We start from the raw sequence: 14,114 nt of genomic DNA on the forward strand, positions 1-14,114 counted from the left end.
GGATATATTAGTTCTTTAAATTAATATATTTAATAGCCGTTAATGAGTTTTAATTATTAAATTAAACTAATTTCGCTTTTTTATATTAATTAATACGTATTATAACGAGTATTAATTTCATTATATTTAATATAAAGCTGGTTTTATTAAAATTATATATATATTTTATTAAAGATATTATATTTTATTTTAATATTTATAACTAGTTTAAATATTTATAAAAAACCTTTTAATAATTATATTAATAGTTTATTTTAATTTTAAAGTTTAAGTTATATTTAATAAATCGTTTAATTTTATATTTATTAACGTGTTTAGCGTTACGTAATATTTAAAAAATTAACTAATTTTTTTATTAATAATATTAAAATATATTCTTTAGATATTTAAATTAAATATATATTTACGAAATAATTTCTTTAATCGAGTTTAATTTACATTATAAGTATTAAATTTTATATTATTAAGTTTAATTATAAACTTAATAATATAAAGTGGCTTTAAAAACGTTATATATTATTATGGTAACTTTTTTACTTATTAAATCTAAAAGTTTTTACATTATATAAATTATTAAAACGATCTTTTTTTAAATAAATTAAGTATTATAAGTATAAAGTTATTATATATTATATATAATTAAAGTTAAAGATTAATAAAAGTAAACTATTTAATAATAATTTATATTAATTAATTCTTAAATATTATAATAATAAATTATTAAAAATTTAAAAAGTTGTTATAAGAATTAATTTATATTAATTATTTAAATATAAACAAATATAAAAAAAAGTTTTATACTTTAATAATTATATTTAAAAGCTATATAACGTGGTTTATTATTAAGTCGGCTATATTACTAAGTCGGCCACTTTTCTTACATCTCACTATTTTTATATAAATTAATTTAACCTTAACACTTTAAGTTAATTAAAATTATTCTCTATTCGATTCGCTGCTTAATTTTATATATTTTTTATATATTCGCGTATTATAACCTATTTCGCCGTAGATATTAAAGCGCCTTTTACCGGTCGCCCTCCGTTTTAACGAACCCCCCCTTTCGTATTTATTAGTTATTAAACGCTTCCCTTTTACCTTCTCGTTTTATAACTTTTAAGATTCCCATATAATAAGGGCTCTTTTAAGCTAGACGCGCGATTTTTTAACTTTCCGGCGTTTAAAAAGTATTAAATTAATCTCTTATAAAGTACGTATTTAATCTTTTATAAAGGTTATTTTATATATTATTATGTATATAATTTTCGTTAACTATTTAATTTATAATATTTAAAATTAATATTAAAGAGCTTTTTTAATAAATAAAAACCTTATTTTTAATAAAAATAAAGTATTTAAAGGTTATAAGTATAACTCGTTCTCGAGCGCGACGAGCTAAGTATAAACGTTTAAAAACGTATATTTAATTTATTAACTATTTCGTTTAAATAATAAAATATTAACTTAAATATAAAATTTAAATTTAATATTAATTTTTATAAAAATAATAAAATACGCGGCCTTTAAAGTGATAAAAAAATTTAACTTAATAATATAATTTATCAACGTTTTAATAAATAGTTTAAATTTTCTCGAATAAATAAGCTTTAATAGCGAATAAAGTATTATATTTAAAAACTAGAGTAGATAAAAAAATAAAGAGGTATATTAAGCGTAATAATGCCGTTATTTTTATAATATTTCTCGAATTTAGTTAAAATATAGCTTTTATAACCGTTTAAGATTAAATAGCGATAAAAGCTTTTCGTCTGCGCTTTAATATATTTATCGAAATACCGAATCTAGTTTAAGCTCGTTTAGTTATCGATTTAATCATTAAAAGTCGGTTTAATTACTTAATTATTTAATAGGTCGTATTTATAAAACTAATATATAAGGTAATATTAATTTTAAACGATTAAAAACGGCGGAATTTATGAAGTTTATAAATTAATATATTTAATAGCTATTAATTATTCTTAATTATTAAGCTAAACCGATTTCGCTTTTTTATAACAATCGGCGCGTACTACGACGAGTATTAACTTAATTATATTTATTATTAAGCCGGTTTTATGAAAATTCTATATAGTTTTATTTAAAATGTTATATTTAATTTTAATACTTACGATTAGCGCGAACTAGTTAGAAATAATACTTATATTTTTATAAAAAACTTTTTAATAATCATATTGACGGTTTATTCGAGTTTTAAAATCCGGGTTACGGTCGATAAAACGTTTAACTTAATATCTATTAACGCGGTCGCCGCCACGTAATTTTAAAAAGATTAGTTATATTTCTTATAATATTAATATTAAAAGGTACTTTTTAAATATTTAAATTAATTATATAATTACGAAGTATTTCTTTTTTAATTAATTTAATTTATATTATAAATATCGGATTTCGCGTCGAGGTTCGATACCGCGGAGTTAGTCGCCTAAAATAGTGCGGTGGACGGCGTACACTTTCGTAGTAGCTTTTTAATTAATTTAATTCGGACCTTTTCACGTCGCTTAAATTATTAAAACAATACGATCTTTTTTTAATTAAATTAGTATTAGAGTTATAAAGATATTACGTATTAAATTTAATTATATAAATTAGGAAAAAAGTGACTAACTTAATAATAAATTACGTTATATATATATAAAATGTTTAATCTCTTATCTTATAAACTTCTTTTATTTAATTAATTTTAAATTTTATATTTATTTAATTAATTTTAAGTTTTATATTTATTAAATTAAATTATTTATTAAAGTATTTGTATATAAAATATAATACTTTTAATAAAACTTAATTTATTATTATTTTTAATAAAAAGATATTATTTAAAAGAAACTATTAATTAAAAAAAGAAATATAAAACTTTAAAGAATTTATATATAATTTTTAATAAAAAGATATTATTTAAAAGAAACTATTAATTAAAAAAAGAAATATAAAACTTGAAAGAATTAATTATATATAAATTAAAAGGTTATTATATAATTATAAGCTATAACTATAATAGTACGACCTAGCTTAATCATTCGGCTAGACCCACCTTCGACACGGCCCTACGATGCCCCGAAGCGCGTACGAAACCTAGCACAAGGAACTGCCCCGCGGGACAGTACCTACGAATCCACCCACGATGACTAACACCACGATAACGGACTACGCCTAAGGACGACCCAACGTAGAATGGACAGTACAGGATAGACAGTAGAGGATGGGCAGTACTAGATGAACAAGTAAAGCTAGATAACTAACGGAGGGATCACGTGACGATAAGATAAGGCGTAGCTTAGCGGAGCGACACCGAGTAGCTTAGCGTTATTTAATTAGGTAATATTAATTACGATTAATTAAAACTAAGTGATAAAAAAATTAATAAAAAAAAAGTGAAATATATAATAATAATCGTTATTTATATATTTTATATAAATATTATCTACTCTTATAATGAATTTAAGTATTAATTTAATTTATTAATAAAGTAAATAACTTTAATAACTTTATTGTATAAATATTTTTATTTAATTACTCTTTATATTAAAAAATACGCTTTATAAGTTTATAATTTATTTTTAAACTTTTAAAATAATAAAAACAGGGTATATTAGCGGTAAAATTATTAAAAGTAATATACTTTTAAAAAAACCCGCTTATAAACTATTTTAAATTTCGATTTTTTAAATATAATTTATAATAAGTATATATTATAATATAAATAAAAAAGAAGAGAACTTATTAAATTCGGTAAAAAAACGATAAGAAATAATACTTATAAGAATTAACCGATTTAAAGAAAAGGAAATAAAAAAGTTTAAAGCTAATAGATTATAAAACTTTAAATATATTATTTAAAATAAATTACTAATTAATAGTATAATTTTAAAAGTATTTATAAGAAATAAATAAATATGTAATTACGAAATATATTTTATATAAATTTATTTAATTTTAATAATTAATTTAAATATTAATTTAACTTATTAATAATTATAACGATTTTATTATATAAATACTTTTATTATTATTTATTATATTAATAAATCGTTTATTTCATTATACGTTTAAGTAATTTCTTATATTATTAATATAAACTTAAGCATATTTTATTAAGTTTCTTTTAAAACTTAAATAACGTTCGTTATAAAAAAGCTAAGGCTATAGCGGTGAAGGCTTAAGCTATAGCGGGTAAATACCGTGGCGAGCGTTAAAAGGAGCTATTAAAGCGCCGTATTAATATATTATAATAGTTAATATAATATTAACGTTTATATAAAGCTAATATAATAATAGCGCGCTTTTAATTAATTTAATTTCAGCTTTTATATATCGCTTAAATTAGTAAAGCGATTTAATTTTTTTTAAAACAAAATTAATATAATATTAATAAAATTATTACGTATAAAAATTTAAAAAAAAGTATATTAATCGTAATTAATTTTATAATAAGCTTTTAATAGCTTTTTTTAAAATAAAAAAAAAGTATTAGCGTAGTAATAAAAATTAAACGCGGATAAAAAAAGAAGCGAACGAGAAGCTTTTATTACTCTATTTTAAGTTAGCGAAGCTGTAGTCTTAATTTACCGAGGCGGCTAGTCGCTTACTCCGTATTTAAAAAATTCGACGTAAAGTAAAGGAACGAGGTGTGGATTTATTAAGCGGGGGATATAAAATCTAAACGTTAAAAACGATATCTTTTTTATTTTAAATAATTATAAAAGATATTTAATAAATAACCTTTAATATATAAACGTTTTAATTAATATAAACTAAGGGTTTTTTAATATAAGTAATTCTAAAAATCTTAGTTTATTAATTAAGGGTCTTTTTATTTAAACTTTTAAAGTTTTATAACGATATTTTAAAAAATTTTCTTAAATTTTTATTTAATTTTTAAGTATTAATTTTTAATTACTACCCTTTTTATTAAACGAGGTATTAAAAAAAATCTTTTTAATAATTTTACTTAATTTATAATTTATATAAACTTGTTTTAACTTTAAATTATATATTAATAGAAATATTCTTAATTATTAGTTTTAATAATAAAATAATAATAGTAGTTTTTAATTCGTTTTTAAAATAACTTTTATAATTTTAAATAATTTGAAATTTTTAAAAACTAATTTATCGCTTAATTAATTTAATTCTAATATTTTATTATTAAAAGTAAACTTTTCTTTCCCTCTTTAAAGGTTAATTTATTTTACTTTCTTTAATCGCTATATTTCTTTTCTTTACTTTTTTAAAAAACGAGGTTTAATTATAAAATAATTTATAATTATTTTAGTATATATATTAATAATTAGTATTAATTCTTAGTTTAAAGGGTTTTTTAATAATTTTTAAATTATATTAGTAATTAGCTTAAAATAATAGTACGTATTATTTTATTATTTATATTATTATAAATAAACTATATTATAAGTAATAATAGAACTTAATTATTTTATTTATAATGAATATAATAATATAAATATTCTTTTAAAGTTTAATTTATTTATTTAAAGATAGTAAATTATAAATAACTTATATTTAACGCCGAGTTATATTATAAGTAATTTTTTAAACTTAGTAATAAATAGTTTATATTAATTTAAAGTAATTATTTCTAATAACTCGTATTATTTAATAGTAATATAAAAGAATATATAAGCTAAGTTATTAATATCGCTAGACTTTTTATATAATAAAAAAGAAATTTACTTTATAAATTTATTTATAATTATTAAAACGTTATTATAAATAACTTTAATTACGGGTTCTTTTAATAAAAGTAGTTTAATAACGAAATTAAATATAAGTAATTTTTATACTTTATTTAATAATATAATTAATTATAATTCTTTATATAATTAATCTTTAATAGCTTTAACTTTATTATAAAGGTTATATTTATTAATTACTTTAGTTATACTTAATTTATAGTTTTAATAATCGAATTACTTAATTATTTATTTTAAAGTTTTAAATATACCTTAGTAATTATACGCCAGGTATTCGTAGAATTCTTTAATAATATTACGATCGGCGGGTTAGTCCCACGCGGGGTAGCACTTTAGGCGTAGAATTAGACAGAAATGACCGTCTAGTCATTTTCGAAGCTTTTGCTTTATAGCGAAGTGGTTAGTCTAAACGCACTGTAATAAATAAATTAATTTCGATATTATTTAAGGATATAAATTTTTATTATAGTAATAAATAAAGCCGTTTTTTATATAAATAATTTTATATTTAATATATAACTTAAATATATTATAATAATATTAAGTTTTCGTTTTAGTTTTCTATTAAAATAGGTTTAGTCTTAAGTAGAACTTTTTTTTTAATAATCGAGTCGTTAGCTTAATACATCGACGTAATTACTTTTATTACCCTTTTAATAAATAATAATAAAGTTAAATGTTTAAAAAAATCGATTTGTTATATTTATTATTTAATTAACTCTTTAATAATATTTATTATAAACCTTTATTAATTTCATTATTTTATTAAAATAATATTTTTATTTTTTATAAGCTTTAATAATAATTATTAACCCTTTATTAGAAATTTAATAATTAAATTTTAATTTATTTAACTTCTTATTATTATCTCATTAACTTAGCCACCCTTTAATCGTATAATTTAAACCGTTAATTTTAGCTTTAAAAGGTTTTATAAAGCTTATTATACGAAGTATTAGTTAATTAAAATACGCTGTTTTATAGCGTAAAAGGCTTCGACTTTTTTCGTTTATTAAAATAATTTTTCTTTTTTCGTTAAGTTTATTAAAGTGTTATTAATTTATTAAACCTAGGGCTTAAAATTTAATAATAATTAATTACTTTTAAAAAAGATTTTACCTTTATAACACTTATAAGCGTAAGCTACTCTTTAATTATTAAAAATTTTAAAGGTTTAATTTTAATTTCTTTAAAAGATATTATATATTTTACGATTATAATTAATCGTTAACATGGTTTATTACTAAGTCGACTATATTATTAAGTAGGCCACACTTTTTATATTTTACCACTTTTATATAAATTAATTTAATTTAAACTCTTTAAAGTAATTAAAATTACTCTTTATTTAATTCGCTACTTAATTTTATATACTTTTTATATATTCACCTATTATAACCTATTTCGTTATAAATATTATAGCGCCTTCTATCGGTCGCCCTCCGTTTCGACGAACCCCTCGTTCCGTATTTATTAATCGCTAAACGCTTCGTTTTTACCTTCTTATTTTATAGCTTTTAAGATTCCTATATAATAAAGGATCTTCTAAGCTAGACGCGCGATTTTCTAATTCTTCGGCGCTTAGAAAGTATTAAATTAGCTTTTTTAAAGTACGGATTTAATTTTTTATTAAGGTTATTTTATATATTATTATATATATACCTTTCGTTATTTAATTTATAATACTTAAAATTAATATCGAAGAGCTTTTTTAAAAAGTAAAAACCTTATTTTTAATAAAAATAAAGTATCTAGTCGTTTATTAAGGGTTGGACGGCGTTTAGGGGTTATAGGTACTAGCCGTCCCTAAACGCGACGAGTTAAGTATAGGTGTCCGAAAACGTATATATAGCTTATTAATTACTTCGTCCGGGTAATAAAATATGAAACTAAATACGTTCAATTTAAATTTAATATTATTTCTTATAAAAATAATAAAATACGCGGCTTTAAAAGCGATAAAGAACTTTAACTTCGTAATATAATTTATTAACGCTTTAATAAATAGCTTGATTTCTTTTAAATAAGTACGTTTTAATAGCGAATAAAATATTTTATTTAAAAGCTAATATAAGTAAAAAAGGTAAAGAAATATACTAAGCGTAATAATGCTATTATTTTTATAATATTTCTCGAATTCGGTTAAAATATAGCTTTCGTAACCGTTTAAAATTAAGAGGCGATAAGAGCTCTTCGTTTATATTTTTATATATTTATTAAAATACCGAATTTAATTAGGGCTCGTTTCGTTATTAGTTTAGTTATTAAAAATCGGTTTAATTATTTAATCGCCCGGTAGGGCGTGATTACGAAACTAATTTATAAGGTAATGTTAGTTTTATAAATTAATATATTTAATAATTATTAATAATTTTTAATTATTAAGTTAAATTAATGTCGCTTATTTATAACGATCGGCGCGTATTATAATAAATATTAATCCGATTATATTTATTATAAAAACGGTTTTATTAAAATGTTACATATCTTTATTTTATATATCGTATTTAGTTTTAATATTCGCGATTAGCGCGAACTAGTAAGAAATAATACCTACATTTTTATAAAAAGCCTTTTAATAATTATATTAACGGTTTATTATAGTTTTAAAGTCTAGGTTACGGTTAATAAAGCGTTTAATTTAATACTTATTAACGCGGTCGCCGCCGCGCGATTTTAAAAAGAAATTAATTATATCTCTTATAATACTAAGATAAAAAAGTAATTTTTAAATATTTAAATTAATTATATAATTACGAAGCACTTATTTTTTAATTAATTTTAATTCATATTATAAATATCGAATTTCGCGTCGAGGTTTAGTACCGCGGAATCGGTCGCTTAAAATAGGTCAGGGGACGTCGTACACTTTCGTAATAGCTTTTTAACTAATTCGATTTAAACTTTCTCGCGTCGCTTAGATTATTAAAATAATACGATCTTTTTTTAATTTAATCAATATTATAATTATAAAGATATTACGTATTAAAATTTAATTATGTACGTTAGAAAAAAGAGTGGCCTACTTAATAATATAGCTGACTTAATAGTAAACTATATTAATAAAATTCGCTTTTCTTAAATTAATTAATACATTAATCTTTTATTATTTTTAAAGTATTAACTTTAAGTATTTTTTATATTACTAATTATTTTTAAAATAAATTAAAATATTATTAAAGTATATTATAACGAAATTCCTAAAATACTCGCATAAAATATAATTAATTAAGATATTAATTAAATTAAATATTATAGTTTAATATTTAAAATATTCGTATTTAATACGAAATATAGTTCTTTACTCTTTTTTTAATACGAATTAAGTTGTATATATTAAAGAAGTTAAGTATTAAAAACACTTTAACGTGTATTAGTTTATTTTATAAATTATTAATTAAAAAAATAAGCATTAGTTTTTAATAATAATTTTATTAAACTTATAATAATTAATATATATATATATTGTTTAAATTTATCGTTTTTACTTTTTTTTAAAATAAATAAAATAAAGATGCTTATTAATAATATAAAAAGAGGTTCTTTTTTTTAACGATTTTTTATAATTTTATTATATATAAAGCAGTAAGCTTATTTTTAAATTTTTTTAAAAAAAGCTTTAAATCACTAATCTGTTTTTAATTTAATTATTATAATATTTAATTTAAGTTTTTAAAAAGTCGCTTTTTAAACCGTTATTTATTAATTAAGCTTTTTTTTATATTTATTATTTATATAATATATTTATAAATATTTCAATTATTTATTATTTAAGATAAAGACTTTTTTAAGTTCGCTTAATATTTTTTTATTATATTTAACGGCGTTTGTTTTTTAATTAATATCTTTTATAATTAAACGTCGCATCGTTATTATTTCCCCCCTTTTTTTAGTAAAGTATTATTTAATACGCCGATAAAGGTGTTTTTATACCTTTCCTCATGTGAAATATTAGCTTTAATATTTTAAATTTAATAGTTTATTAAATTCGCCGAGGTTTGAAGCTATTTTATAAATTTTTAATTATAATAAAGAGGTTTTATTATTAAGTATATACTTATATCTTTTAAATATATTAAGTGTTTCTCTTTAAACGTTATAAACTCGCGATTTTTTTTTAATATATTATAAGTACTAATTTTCGAAATATTTCTTTTGAATTTATTTTTTTAAATAATATTATTATAATTTTTATAAGTTTTTTATATTAATAAATACATTTATTATTTACTTAATATAAGCGTTTAAATTATTAAGATAATCTACTTTAATTAATTCGTTAAAAAATATTTATTCTCTAGTTTATTTTATAAAGTATTTAATATAAGCGTTATATATATATAATATTTATAAAAGAATAAAATATATATTATTTATAAGCGAGATATAAAATTCGTTATTTATAAGATAGTTTTTATTAACTCTTTAATTAAATTTTATTATAATAAGTATTTAATATAGATATTTTAAGTTTAAATAAAAATATTAAAAATAAATAATTATTTATTAATCTTTAAATTTAAAAGCTTAAAGATTTCGTTTATAAGTTCGTTTTTTAATATACTTATTAGTTATTTATAACTTATAAGTTATTTTTATTAACTAGTTATATTTTCGCTATCGTTATATATTAAAGTAAGTTTATTATATATTATTATAACGCTTTAATTATAACTTCTTTTAACTTTAAAAGCTTAAAAAATTATATAATTCCCTCTTTATTTATTAAATACGTGGTGTATTTATTATTATAATTAATTATAGCGTTACTTTTTTTAATAGTTATTATAAGGGTATTTTCGATTTAAATAATATTAATATATTATTCTTTATAAATCTTTTAAAAATTAATATTTATAAGCGTAATCCTTTAAATTTTTAATAGTTATAGTAAATAATATATTTCTTTTTATTATATATAATAATATTCTTGAACTATATATTAATATATTAATATAAGTGTCTTATTTTAACTTAAACTCAGCCGTATTTATATAAGCGTATATTGATTTTAATAATAAGTTTTCTATATATAAGGAAAATTTTAAAGGTATTAAGCCGGCTAGATTTATTATTAATTTATTCTTTTAATTTTAAATAATATATTATAGTTTTTATAACTTTAATATAGTTTAATTAAACTACAATACGTTAACATTCGACGGTATAAAAAACGGTTAATCTTTTTTATTTAAAAGTTTTAAGTTCTTTTATAGCTTATTATTTCTTATTAGAGTTTTAACAGAGTGATTTAAAGGCGTTTTTAAAGCCGTTATAATTTTCGAAGATCCGTTATACCTCTACCTAGTATAGTTCGACTTGCTAGTCGGTTTTTACGAGCTCGTATAAGTAGGGTTTAAACTAGGCAAGCGCCTTCCTTTTAAAAAACGAGGCGGCGTGAAAAACCCGTTAAGTAGCGTTATAAAACATTCTTTTATAAAACCGTTAATAAGCCTTAATTTATAAAGAAGGTTTAAAGATTCTCGCTCGTTTTATTAAAAAGTGTCGACGTATTAATTTTTATCTCTTTTTTAAATATAATTAAGATTTAAATAATATTACTAATAATATAAAAAGGCGTACTTTTTTATATAACTTACTAATATTATAAAATATTTATTTTAATACTTATTTAATAAAAAGTTTACTACGCTCTTTTTAAAATTAACTTAATAAAGTTAATAATTAACGTTTTTTTCTTTAAGGTTTTTAATTTATTTAATTAAAGCTTATTAAATAAAGTTATTATAATTATTATTATTATTAATTTTTATAATAAGGTCTTATAAAAAAGGTGTGGAAAGTAATAATAAAAGTTTTTTATTAAATGAAATAAGTAAGTTTAAATATAAATAGAATTTTTATAAAATTATTAATTAAAGGGTTAAGTAATAACTTATAAAAATAAAAGTAATTAAAATATAATAAACGTTATTTAAGTTCTAAAACACCTTCATATTTAAATTTATATTATTAATATAAGAAAATATTCAAATATATAATAAAATAAATATTTTATTAATATAATAAGTAATAATATTTTAAATTATAATATATTAATAAAAGTAATTAAGTAATGTATTTATATTATAAAGTTATTAAACTTATTTATTTTATTAATATATTAAAGTAATATATAAATTAAATATTAAAATAAAAAAGTTTAACGTGTTTTATTAATAAGTCGGCTATATTATTAAGTCGGCCACTTTTTTTTTCTAATTTATATAATTAAACTTTAATACGAAATATTTTTATAATTATAATACCGATTTAATTAAAAAAAGATCGTATCGTTTTAATAATTTAAGCGATACGAAAAGGTCCGAATCGAATTAATTAAAGAGCTGCTACGAAAGTGTACAACGTTTTCCGAGCTATTTTAACCGACCGATTCCGCGGTACTAAACCTCGACACGAAATTCGATATTTATAATATAAATTTAATCTAATTAAAAAAGAAGTGCTTCGTAATTATATAACTAATTTCTTTTTAAAATCGCGCGGCGGTAACCGCGTTAATAAGTATTAAATTAAACGCTTTATTAACCGTAAACCGGACTTTAAAGTACGAATAAACCATTAATATAATTATAAAAGGCTTTTTTACGAAAATATAAGTATTATTTCTAATTAATTCGCGTTAATCGCGAATATTAAAAGTGAATACGGTATTTTAAATAAAAATATATAGAATTTCAACGAATATAACTTTATAATAAGTATAATCGAGTTAATACTTATTATAATACGTACCGATTATTATAAAAAGGCGAAATCGGTTTAATTTAATAATCTAGAATAATTAATAATTATTAAATATATTAATTCGTAAAGTTAATATATTCCGCCGTTTTTAATCGTTTAAAACTAATATTACCTTATAAATTAATATCGCGAATATAACCTACTGGGTAATAAATAATCAAACCGACTTTTAACGGCTAAACTAATAACGAAACAGGCTTAAACTAGATTCGATATTTCGATAAGTATATTAAAACGCGAACGAAAAGCCCTTATTACCTTTTAATTTTAAACAGTTATAAAAGTTATAATAATAATATTATTACGTTTAATATATTTCTTTATTTTTTTTATTTTTTAAAATTTTTAAATATAATATTTTATACGTTATTAAAACGTACTTATTTAAAAGAAATCGAGTTATTTATGAAAGCGTTAATAAATTATATTACGAAGTTAAAGTTTTTTATCGCGTTTAAAACCACGTATTTTATTAATTTTATAAAAAATAATGCTAAATTTAAATTTAGCGTATTTTGTTTCATATTTTATTACCTAGATAAGGTAATCAATAAATTAAATATAAGTTTTTAAACGCCTACGATTAATTCGTCGCGTTTAGAAACGATTTATACTTATAACCTTTAAACGTTATTTAATATTTAATTAATAATTAAATACTTTACTTTTATTAAAAATAAAGTCTTTATTTATTAAAAAACCTCCCCGATATTAAATTTATATATTATAAATTAAATAATACTAATAAAATATATATAGTAATATAAAAAATAAATTTTATAAAAGATTAAATACGCATTTTATAAAAAGCTAATTTAATACTTTTTAAACGTGAAAAAATTAAATAATTACGCGTTTAATTTAAAAGAGCCCTTATTATATAAAATTTTTAAAGGCTATAAAATAAAAAGGTAAAAAGAAAGCCTTTAATCTTATAATATACTTCGAATTATACCGAAATAAAGCTCTTATAGCCTTTAAGGATTTAAAAGCGATAATAACCTTTCTTTTACGACTTAATATACTTATTAAAGTATTTAATTTAGTTTAAGTTTATTTTATTATTAATTTAATCGTTAAAACTTGGTTTAATTATTTAATCGCTTAATAAATTTTTTTAATAAGCTTACTTTACGGTATAATTTTAATTTTATACAATTAAAAATAGCGAGAGATATTAGCTTTATAAATTAATATATTTAATAATCGTTATTCATTCTCGATTATTAAGTTATATCGACTTTATTTTTTTATAATAATCGGCGCGTATTATAATAAATATTAATTTAATTATATTTATTATAAATCTAGTTTTATTAAATTATATATATTTTTATTAAGGATATTATATTTCGTTTTAATATTTATAACTAGCTTAAACTAACTAGAAATAGTATTTCCACCTTTATAAAATATATCTTAATAATTATACTAACGATTTATTTAAGCTTTAAAATCTAAGTTATAATTAATAAAGCGTTTAGTTTAATACTTACCGACGCGCTCGTTATTAAGCGACGCCGTAAAAAGATTAATTATATTTTTAGTATTAACTATATTTAAAGGTACTCTTTAAGTATGAAATTTAATTCTATAATTAAGAAATAACGTACTTTA

This window comes from Apiospora phragmitis (genome assembly GCF_038363925.1).
Source record: "Apiospora phragmitis strain CBS 135458 chromosome Unknown utg000008l:1.0-3514335.0:1.0-3519231.0, whole genome shotgun sequence".
Taxonomy (NCBI): Eukaryota; Fungi; Ascomycota; class Sordariomycetes; order Amphisphaeriales; family Apiosporaceae; genus Apiospora; species Apiospora phragmitis.